We start from the raw sequence: 10,878 nt of genomic DNA, 5'->3' as shown, positions 1-10,878 counted from the left end.
GAATTAAAACAAAAATATTTAAGTAGCTTGAGGACTCCAGAATTTACTATCTTAATAGTAGCAATAACAATAACAACAAAAAATCTGCTGTTAACTAATCTAGCTTTCTAAAGAGATGTACAGACAAAAGCAATACTCACAGAAATGAAATAAAGTGAATGTGAAACCTAAACATAAAATTATAAACTAAAAGTTCCTAAAGTACAAAATAGCAGAAAATCAAGATAATACAATAAATACTTTTAGAAACATTTTGCCCAAAGAGCATCTAATGGGCAATCAAGATCTAGAAAAAGAGGGGATTGTTGTAGTGGGTAGCCATTCCAGCTTTGATCTGGAAGTTCCAACCCCCATTGAGACTTCGGCAACTGTCACGCCTATAAGGCAGGGACAAGAGAGGCGCCGGGAGACTCGAGATCTGAATGAGCAGCTCTCTCTGTTCCTGGACCCTGGACGGTGCAGGTGGACCGAACAGAGCTCCGGAGAACACTGTTGGACTGCAATACACCTTTCCCAGACCCTGCGACCTACCTATCCCTTCATTTGTAAGTTACCCACTAAATAAATCTTCCTTTTAACTATGTGGAATGGCCTTAATAATTGCACCAATAGATTGTAATCTCTATTTAACATAGAATGAAACCCTTATTGGTGTTAGAAAAAGAGGAAGGAGTCTTCATGTTTGATGTTTGATGTTTAGTGGGAATCTATGCCTGTTAAATGTCAAGATTTCAGACTTTACTGTCACCTTGCACACTGTGCCATGCATTTTTTGAAATGATTTAGTGAATTTTGGCTCTTCCTCAAAGAATCACATTTGCCATCCTCATCATCCTCACATCCTCACCATCCTCACATCCTCACCATCCTCACATCCTCACCATCCTCACCATCCTTACATCCTTACATCCTCACATCATCACCATCATCATCATCCTCACAATCATCACCATCCTCACCATCCTCACTATCCTCTCTTTATCACCACACTCATATCCTCACAATCCTCACATCCTCACATCCTCACCATCATCATCCTCACATCATCACCATCCTCATATCCTCACCATCATCCTCCTCCTCACCATCCTCACATTATCACCATCCTCATATCCTCACCATCATCACCATCCTCACATCATAACCATCCTCATATCCTCACCAAACTCACCATCATCATCATCACCACCATCACCTCCTCACCATCCTCACCATCATCATCATTCTCACCATCCTCATATCTTCACCATCATCACCATCCTCACCATCCCTACCATAGTCTTCATCATCATTATTCTAGGCCTCAGACATGGGTTTCTTGTCCTATATGTTGGCTCTGTTATTAAAATTGCATTCTGTACAAGTAGACAAGTTTTAAATGATATTTGGTTATTTTTGCAGTTGAGAATATTCTTTCAATAGTGAGGGTTGCAGGATGGGGCTCAAATTCACAGTCTGGCTTTCCAATTTGGGCTTATATAGAGTGACAGCACAAGAGGAAAAACAAAGCATACTGACCACCAGCATGAAGATGTATATTGTAGATATTTCATGTCAACTTTGATTTTAAAGTGTCTAGGATTTTATATGTCACATCTAATCTTTTCCAGAATAAGAACTATGGTGCATTATATTAACACTGAGTAAAAATGTGTCTTCCCTGGAGTTTCTGTCTGCCATTCTTTCATACTTAATTGAAAGTGATATAATGTCACATTCTTGACTGTTTGTTGTCAGCAAATCAAATAATACAATGTATTGTGGGAACACATTGAATTGAAGAGCAAGGGTTAGTGTCTTGATAACATCAGCCAGTGTTGACATGGAAATACATATTATCAACTGATGTAGGAAAATATTAATTGTGGCTGTGAAAAAAGCAGGGGAAATAATTTCTTTGTACAAAACTTTAAGAGTATTTAACTTTTTCTTCATAGGAAATGTGGAGGGTGATCAGTAATCTCCATTGAATAAGAAAAAGCAATTTGTAATGCAAAATAATCATTATAAACAAGCCTTGATTTTTTTTCAAATATGTAACACAATACTTTATTAATCCTTTGATTATTTCCATGCATGAGTGCAATATATTTTGATCAGATTCACTCCCTTTAGCCCCCTATAACTCCTCCTTGGACCTTACCCCCTGTATCATCACCCTAAATTCATGGCCTTTTTTTTTTATAATTCAATGAATCCAGTTAATGTCACTCATACACATGTATGGGGCCATCCCTTGGAGTATGGTCAATGTACCAGGGACCACATCCTTGAAGAAACCAGAATCTCCTTTTTTTTAGCAGCCATCAACTGTCAGTAGCCTCTCAGTCAGAGAGAGGTCCTCCATCTTCCAGGCTGTAACATTGAATGGCTTGATGCTGTGTGGGAATACAGATTCTTGATTTGACTCCAGAAATTATTTTTATTGATAATATGAAATTGACACGGCTGGCTTCTTACAGTCAAATAGCAGTGAAGGCTGAAAAATTAAATTATGTATATGTAGAGAGGTATATATGTGTGTTCTCTTCATATCATAACAAGTTAATATGAGTTTTATACTAATTTCAAAGCCATATATATATATATATATATATATATATATATATATATATATATATATTAGCTATATCTAAAGGAACATGTGAAAAAATAAAACTCTACAATAAGATATGAATCCTCGTAATGATTGAGTGAAATCTTTGTTAGATGCTTCTTTTTGTGTCTCCAAACTTGATGCAACTATATCATGGTGACAACTTGCAGGTGACTTTTTCTTCTTGCTTTTGGAAAATTAAGTTTGTGTGTGTATGTTTGTGTTGCAATCTTTACATCGTTTTCAAACTTGATGTAAGTACTCTCCATGGAATCCAGCTAGTTTAAAATGGTGACATTTCAAAATCACCCAGCTTTGTTTTTCTAGGTCTGAGCATTATCCTCCCAATAATAGAATTCTAGTGAGCTCGAACAATCTCCCACTGCTGATGTTTCAGCAGACACACTTTTCCCTAAAGCACAGTTGGAATTGCTTCTACCTGTCAAGGAAATCCAAAGAGATTATGTCTAAAGGTCTGTATTGTCTGTGCATAAGCAGGAGGGCTTAAGACATCCTTCTGTTTCTACTTGGTAACTGAACTTCCACACAGTGGTTGGGAAAGTAGAAGTTGAGTAATAAGTTTGTTAGATATGAATTTAGCATGCTATGTTAATGGGGATTTTTACTCAATTATTTTGGGAGACTGAATTGACTGAATTGTCAATGGGCCAAGAGTCTAGCTCTAAGACAGAAGATGTCAGAGGCCCAGGCTGTCATGTAAAGAGGTGTTATATCTGAAATGCTAGCATTAAATCCAGAACTAGACTAGTTTTATGTTTTCATTGCATTGAACAGGAAACCTTTCTATACCTGGTTATTCAAAATATAATTGTCTTATTCTAAAAAAAGTTCAATGAGATTTGCTGTTTATTGTGTAATATTTGTGGCATTAGCCTTCTGTCTATAATGTAATACTCATTGTACAAAACATCGTGTATTAATAGGTTATCAATGATGAATAATACTGATTTTAGAGAATTTTATAACCAGTCAGTCATACTTGTGTTAACAAAAATAAAAAGCATGGTTTATGAGCACACATTAACTTGGTTTCTTGGGAATTGAAACAAGTTTTTACTGAAGGAATAATATTTAAAACAAGTACCAAATTAGGATTTAGGAATATCAAGATAAATGAGAGAGCAATACTTCATATAAGAAGGACAGATTAGTCAAAGAAAATGTTATAGTTAGAAAGGAAGAAAACAACAGGGGGCAGATTGGAGTGCAGGATTCACAGATGAGGATGCTGTAGAACTGGGGGCATCAAGGTCAACACATCCACATGGATTCCACAGTTGCATCAGTAAAATACTAACAATGCCTTTTTGAAATCAGACTTATGTATATTTGAACTTTGCCTCTTTGCCTTGTTAATTCTCTTACACTGGGAAACAGTCATATTTTCTCATCCTTTTTAGGTTAAATAATCACAGACTGCTTGCAGAGCTTTTAGGAAGGTTACAAAGAATTTGAAAGAGTCTTTTTGAAGGAAAGAGGTTTTATTAAGAGTTGATACCATGAACTATTAGTAACTCTCTGAATGCCAAGGGATGATGTTACCTCAGAGCTCTTCAGCAAACTGAATACCAGAGACACAGTTTGTAGCTCTTCTGTTATGAAGAAACATTTAGTAATGTGTTTTTTGTATTTGAAACTGCTTCTTCCATTCTCCTCTGCATAAACTCCATGTTCTTATTCTTGCTGGATCTGATGCTTCCTGTTATTGTTCGAATTGCTCTGTTAAATCTTGACAGGGAGCATATTCCCACTTTCTGGAACACATGCAGAAAGGAAGAAAGAAAAAAATCCCAGAGGCTTCCAGAACAGTTGTGACTTTTGTAAAAAATTTACCTTCTGATACAGCTGATATTCTGTGATTTATTTGGGAAATGTAAGGTTTTGCTTCAAAATGCACACATGCAATGTACCACTAGAGGCCATGAGACACCTCTGCAAACAAATGACTGTATAACAATTAGAACCTTAATTACAGGCAAAAGTTTGTAGTCCGAGCAAGCACAGAGGAATTTTTCAGTGATGGTTCCAAACTTGAATGAGTGGAAATGAAATGCCATACTTTGTACTGTTTTCTCTGCTTAATGGCATGCATTGAATCCTCTGCATTCAATTGGCAAAAATAATGTACAAAAGCAGTTTGAAAATATTGAATGAGGATATTGTTTTTCTAATGAAGTATTGAGAGATTATTTGATTTTATTGTACATGAAAATGGGTAATGGAACTATGCTCAGATTTCAACTACTGACAAGCCAGGTCATAATACAGTTGTTGGGCAAAAGCCCAATTATGTAAGATAGAAAAATCATATTTGTGTAAACTATCAATTTAATGTTTGAAATCCTGTTAATCTATTTTATAAGTTTTAATGGACTATGAGTATACATAGATACAATATATTTATGGAGAAATGTGAAAATTTAAGTATGAGCTGTTGACATTGAGTTTTGAGTCTCGTAATATTAATCTGAAGGAGAAAAACATATGCTTTAACCATGAAGATCATAATTCAGTGGTATCACTATGAATTCTCTTCTAAATGAAATAAAGAAACTTATTGAGAAGTACACTCATTAAATTTACTGTAGCAGGTAGAACAGAATTTAGTGACTTTGTCAGAGAAGTAGGAAGAAGGTCATTCACAGTTGCTTGCTGTGGGATGTCTTTCTGTATGCTCTGAATATATGTTACTATCATTGGTTAGTAAAGAAGCTGCTCTGGCCTATGGCAAGACAGGTCATAGCCAGGCAAGAAATTCAAGCAAAGATACAGGGAGAATTAAGACAGAATCAAGAGAAATGCTGTGACCTGCCCAGAGGAGCAAGATATAATAGAATACAGATAAAGCCATGAGACACATGGTGATACATAGATTAATAGAAATGGGTTAATTTGCCGGGCGGTGGTGGCGCATGCCTTTAATCCCAGCACTCGGGAGGCAGAGCCAGGCGGATCTCTGTGAGTTCGAGGCCAGCCTGGGCTACCAAGTGAGTTCCAGGAAAGGCACAAAGCTACACAGAGAAACCCTGTCTCGAAAAACCAAAAAAAAAAAAAAAAAAAAAAAAAGAAAAAGAAATGGGTTAATTTAAGATGTAATAGCAAGCTAGGAATAAGCCTGAACCATAGATCAAAGAGTTTGTAATTAATATTAAGCCTCTGAGTGATTATTATAAAAAATGGATACTGTCCAGGTAGGACCAGGTGGGACTGAGAAATATCTGACTACAATTGGTGCCCACATATAGTGGCAAGAGATTCCACCTAAAACCTGAGAGAGCTTAAGAAGAGATTCTAGAACAGAGCCAAGAGCAGCTTCCTAGTTCATGTCGCTCAGTGCAGCTGCAGTACAGAGATGTTTACCACCACCACACAGAATCCCTCCCCTCCCACCCCATGGAGGGCTTCAGTGGCAACATGGTGGATTCCTGCTGTCTCTTACAGGCCATGATACAGAGAGACTTCTCTCAGCCACTGCCTGCAGGCTTGAGAGCACACCCTCGGGCTTAAGAAAACAGTTGCAGGCTACTTAATTCTGCTTCCCAGAATTGGGGAGGTAAGTGTGACTTGTTGGTACTTCTGCCATGTTGGAAAGCCAAGTGGAGTGGAACCAGCAGTCAGGGCTGCTGCTTCGGTCCTCTTCATGCCGTTTAACAGTTTAAAAACTCTCCTGGTCAGAAAAGAATTAAAGATATACAATAAAACAGATTCAGATGGAAAAAAATCTTTAAATGGGTTATAGTGTGTTTAAAATTATGTAGGCTTAGGAGAGAAAAAAAAAAGGATAGAGAAAGTCCTTAAAAAAGAAATATAGTAATAAAAAAAAGCCACATAAAGATGGAAAATACACAGAGAGTCTGGATACTGTATATTATTGTGTTGTCTTTGAGATTTTTTTAATGGTAGAGAGACATTTGGTTATAGGGGCTACTAAGTTAAACCAACATATGTATCTTAAAGGTATTTTGACTTCAAAATTTGGGTCTAAGGATATGTTGCTTTAGATATGTTCTGCTTTTGTTTCCATAGAAAACAAGAAGCTGTGGATTCCTTCCAGATTAACATGGTTCCATTAAGGAAGACCCCCTGAGAGGTCTCCAGACAATCCAACATCCAGAACAGCTTCAAGCCAACTGACTGAGATGATGCAGCCTCACAGACTACCCCAGTCAGGACTTGACTATAAACCTAAATTTTCTCAGGATACCCATAAGATTGCCATCAGCAGGAAGTAGTATAGAAAGCTACACCCAAATTCCCAAAATGCTGTTTATGAATGTTTGTTTTTATTTAAAGGAGGATATGATATAGAAATGATAAAAAGGTATATTATTGAATCTACTTTATTCCAAAAAACAACTGTTAATCGCAAAAATACTTTATATAATATGGAATTTTGGTTTATTAATGCAAATTTAAGGTCTATTTTGTTATACTATATGCGTATTTCTACTCTTGTTTAAGGTATTATGTTTATGCAACTCATTATGATTGTAATATATCATTAAGAAATATAAATTAATAGTCATCTATGATAATCAAACTTATAGTCATGTTAGTTAAGTTTTAGGTATAAAAAGATACATTTCAATTAGATAGGATATCTTCAAACACTTCAAATATCTACAGAATATGGCATTTAAAATGTTTTAAGAACTTAGACTTTTCTGGACAGTGAGACATGTCTGCTCCTGGCAGCACCAATTACTTCAAGGAGGATGATGGGCATTAAAGAAACTCGTTATGGAGTTTGCTTACAGTATAGAAAAGGCTAGCCATTTTGGGCAAGAATCTGCTCTTGCCTGGACTGCTTTACATTATGCTATATAAACTGGACATACAGGACCCATGGGAAAATGACCACTGAACTTTGTCAAAACAGGACAAGATGGTCCTTCAGTTTCCTGCTTCACAGAAGAAACTGCCAGACATTCTGCAGGACACAGAGAAAAGCAACTGATAAACCTTGCCAAAATAGGCAAATAGTACTCCAAATTTCCTGCTTCACCAAAAAATACGCTGCAGACTCTAGGCCTATAGGCTGAAGATTGATGTCTCAATATTACAGAGGAACTTTGGGTGACTGTCCAGACAGCCAGTTGTCTCTGTCATTTCTAGAATTTTGGAACTTGCTTACAATGTACTTCCTGTTTACTTAGGTAATATTATATCTTTCTGGGGTCTTTGATAAAGTTGAAGACTATATAGTTATAATTATAGTTTTCTTTAATCATGATTAAAGGTAAATTAGAGAAGAAACTTTTGTCTCACAAAAATAGGATAGATGATAGAATATTTTCTTTAATTTTATCAAATACAAAGACTAGATATTGTAACTGTAATTCTTGCTTGGTAACTGTTTTATATATATAGTTTTACTATGTTAAAGTTAAAACTTTCCTTTTGGTTAGATAGAAAATGGGAAGTACTGTGGGATGGTCTTTCTGTATGCTGTGAATATGTGTTGCTACCGCTGGTTAATAAAGAAGCTGCTCTGGCCTATGGCAAGACAGATTATAGCCAGGCAAGAAATCCAAGCAAAGATACAGGGAGAAGGAAGGTGGAGTCAGGGAAGATGCTGTGACCAGGCAGAGGAGCAAGATGGCAGTACATAAGTTAAAAGATATGGGTTAATTTGAGATGTAATCGCTAGCTAGAAATAAGCCTGAACCATAGACCAAACAGTTTTTAATTAATATTGAGTCCCTGAGTGATTATTATAAAAATGGCTGCTGCCCGGGTAGACCAGGTGAGACAGAGAAATTTACAACTACAGATACTTGTGTTTGTGTGTATGTAATGGACACCTAAGGATTAGGTTTAAAAATTGGCTATTTTATATCCTCCTGTGTACATCTTTGAATACAGATGATTTTATAGTTATAGTTACATCCAGTTTTCTTTCAGTTGGTGGTTGTGTCTCCGGGCAAGTTTTCATCTGTGCAGGTGAGGGGTGTGTGTGTGTGTGTGTGTGTATGTGTGTGTGTGTTTATATGTGCTGTGTGAGTATGTGTGTGTTAGTGTAGTATGTGGTATGTGTGTATGTATAAATGTGTACACTATAGTAAACATGTGGAGATGAGAAAACAAATTTAAATGTTTGTGCCTTATTTTTTTTCCAATTTCACACTCATTTGTTGGATTTCCCACATGTATGAGGAATTTACTCATTTTCCCACCTCTCTCCTCTTTCTCATCCCTCTCTCTTTCTCACTGAAGCCCATTTCTTCAAACAAGCCTCAGTCCTACCTCCATGTCATCCTTTTGTTTATAATCCACCAAGGTTCATGGAAGTTGCTTGAATGAGTCTTATTTGCATCTATCTATGTTAGGCTTGATGGCTGAGGCTTCCTGGGATTTCTCTCACTGTGCCTTCCTTATCCCTGAAGAAACCTTGGGGAATCTGTCGTTAACTTGGTTCTGAGACCTGAAGTCAGGTCTTAATACTTCATTGCAAGCAGTTTAGCCACTGAGACATCTCCCCAGGAAGTTATTTTGTTTCCTCACCCACAGCATTTCTGGGGTAGTCAGATGGCTCAATGGGTAATACCATTTGCTGAGGAAGCTTGATGTCCAGAGTTAAATCCTGAATCCTACATATTTGTCAAAGGAAAAAGCAGACTCCCCAAAGTTGTCCTTTGACCTCCAAACTCATTCCAACACACACACATCACACACTAATGAACAAATAATAAATTAAGTTAATCACAGCATTGTATTTTATTTTGGTGCCTGAGTAAATTAGGTGGACTTGGCAGAGATTTGTTTTGTTTGTTGGTTGGTATTTCTTCAAAGCATTTCATGGAAAAACTTGAAGTCTTTGGCTTGGCAGTAATGTCTCTCACTAACTAAACCTTGCTGAACACTTTGGTAAACATTTTGTGATTTATGAGGATTTTTGTAGAAACAAGGTCTAATTGTCTCCTCATATGGCCTCAGGTAACTTGGCTGATTTGGGGCTGTTTCTTTCTCCAGAGTCATACAGTTTAATTTTCCACATGCTTTGAATGATAACCAAGTGGAAGCAGCTGGGGGACCCTCTTCATATCCCTGGAGCCTCTCTCTGGATTCTCTGCTCCCTGCACTAACCACACACCCTTCTTTCACAGCTCTTCCCCCATTACCTCTGCTGAATGACTTTTTTCATGCTTACGTTTAGGAATCTTGCTGTTCTAATTTTCTCAACTTAAAGGGGATTTCAATTCATGATATTATATAGTGATCTTTATATCTCTAAACAGAGGACCTTGAGAACCCACCTATGAAGCAACTGTGCCTTCCTGGCATGAGACACAAATGATATTCTTCAGGCCAGACTCCAGATCATGCAATCTCACTTACCTCATTGTTTCTGTGCAATGTGTACTTTCTGTTTTCTAAATTCTGGCAAGTTCTGTTACTTCCTTGGTCAAGTAAAAAATATAAGCTTTGGCTTTCTATCAGCAATTCTTTGTATGACAAACCACTCTCAATAATAGGTTCTACAACTGAATCTGTAAGCCACAGGAATTCAGTTACTAGTTCTCTTTTGAAACTTCTAGAATTATGTGCCTTTGACCTTGTAATTAATTTGTCTGTAGAGAAATGAATAACATTAAGAAAACAATTGGTGAAGTGATTCTTACCAGATAGAGTGCCCTGTGATTTTCAACCTTAACAGTTTTCTTCTCTGTATTTCCTCTACTTAAGAATTACTTCTAAGAATAATTGCTAAGCTTTGCCAAATTCCGCAATTCAAGTCTGGTTGACTCTCTTACCTGTGTTTCTTTTAATAAAAAAAGTCTGTATTTGAGTCAAACATAGATTAATTTAGTTGTGTATTTCATTGTAAAACTAGTTTATTTGATTCAAGTGACTATAATTGGAATAATATGTTTTCACATTTATATAAAAATACATATAAATTTTTTATTCCTGATCCAGAGAAGGTAAGGAGAGAGTTCAACCATACAATATTGATGCTTCTGAATGCTTCAGTCAGATGAGTATAGGTCCCTTGTGAAGGAGCTACACTCCATTACATATTAAAGCAAGATGTACCATACTTATGTGAATGCTATAAGCTGTCATTGCTGCCAGAAGAACTGTCAGGTAACCACAACAAACATATTAAACTAATATTTCAGAGCCCAGGCCAGCTGAGGAGGCTCAGGTAACTAAAGCACTAGCCATGTCCAAATAAAAGACTTAGCAAGACAGATCACAGTTACTCAGTGTAACACTGGCACTCCCCACTCTATACGATGCTGGAAAGCCTTTATCTT

General features: G+C 36.7%; 1 long non-coding RNA gene across 1 annotated transcript; it reads left to right on the top strand.

Annotated features, from left to right (window-relative positions):
* The first annotated feature begins 410 nt into the window (after window positions 1–410).
* LOC131914055 (uncharacterized) lies at window positions 411–6,989 on the top strand. The gene is made up of 2 exons (XR_009380065.1): window positions 411–545; window positions 6,644–6,989. It is a non-coding gene; the product is annotated as an uncharacterized LOC131914055 (long non-coding RNA).
* Window positions 6,990–10,878: the final 3,889 nt, after the last annotated feature.

Source organism: Peromyscus eremicus, chromosome 7, assembly GCF_949786415.1.
Source record: "Peromyscus eremicus chromosome 7, PerEre_H2_v1, whole genome shotgun sequence".
In the NCBI taxonomy this organism is placed as follows: Eukaryota; Metazoa; Chordata; class Mammalia; order Rodentia; family Cricetidae; genus Peromyscus; species Peromyscus eremicus.
This window is presented reverse-complemented; position numbering and strand designations above follow the sequence as displayed.